Source organism: Brassica oleracea, chromosome C5 (assembly GCF_000695525.1).
Source record: "Brassica oleracea var. oleracea cultivar TO1000 chromosome C5, BOL, whole genome shotgun sequence".
Taxonomy (NCBI): domain Eukaryota; kingdom Viridiplantae; phylum Streptophyta; class Magnoliopsida; order Brassicales; family Brassicaceae; genus Brassica; species Brassica oleracea.
Genome location: NC_027752.1, coordinates 15,002,142 through 15,003,212, shown reverse-complemented (window position 1 = coordinate 15,003,212; position 1,071 = coordinate 15,002,142).

Genomic DNA, 1,071 nt, shown 5'->3' with positions numbered 1-1,071 from the left:
GTGAAAATTACAAGACAAGTAAAATTCAATAATCAAAGTAATTCTAGAATGAGAGGGTTCTCTAATCAAACCTTTCAACACCTTAACATACTAACTCACCCACTAACACACTCAATTAGGATCAATTTCGAAAAGCCCCAAATCCATGAACCCTAATTTTGCCAACGTTCAAATTAAGTTCAATTCCACCATCAATTCAACAACCCAACTTGATATATAAACTTTCCCTAGTCTATTTTACCACAATCAAGCAAGAAAATGACCAAATTTCGATTTTCAAATTCTAGAGTTCATAGGCCTACGAATTTGAATTTAAAAACACAATACCTTGCTTTGGATGAAAGGAAATGGGGAATGGGTGGTTAGGAATAGACTACAGGGGCGAAAGCTTGGATTTAGAAACAAGAACTAGGAGATTTGGGTGAGAATTGAGAAAGTTAGGAGATTTTTGGTGTGGGTTTGTTTGAGAGAGTATGAGTGTTTGTGAGAGGAAGGAAGAGTGAAAGAGATGAAGGTTGTCGGTCTGGGTAGGTCTAGGTTCGTCCGGTTAGGTTTAGGGCTGGTTAACTTGAAGTAAACTGGACAAAATCGAAGAGGGACTTACCTGGACCGGCTCGGGAGCGACCTGGAGTGGTCGCTCTGATAGGTCGCTCCGGGTCGTTTGCTCGCGTCGTGTGTCGATGAAAGGGCGAGCGACTCGTAGGTGTCGCTCTGAAGACGTCGCTCTGATCGACAGAATTGCGAGCAACCTCACATGGTCGCTGCGAGACGTCACTTCGAGAGCGATTCTCGAGCCCCGAAGACAGAAATGCGAGCGACTTAGCCGAGTCGCTCTGATCTAGTCACTCCCAGTCACCGAAAACGCGAGCGACCTCACGTGGTCGCTGCGAGACGTCGCTCCGAGAGCGACTCTTGAGCTCCGGACACAGAAAATGCGAGCGACTTGGACCAGTCGCTCTGATCACGTCGCTCCCAGCTGGAGTGACCTCGTGGCGTCGCTGCGGAACCTCGCTCCCACGCTCGATTCTTTGCCTTGACCGGATCGATGAACCACCTGAACACTACTTCAAC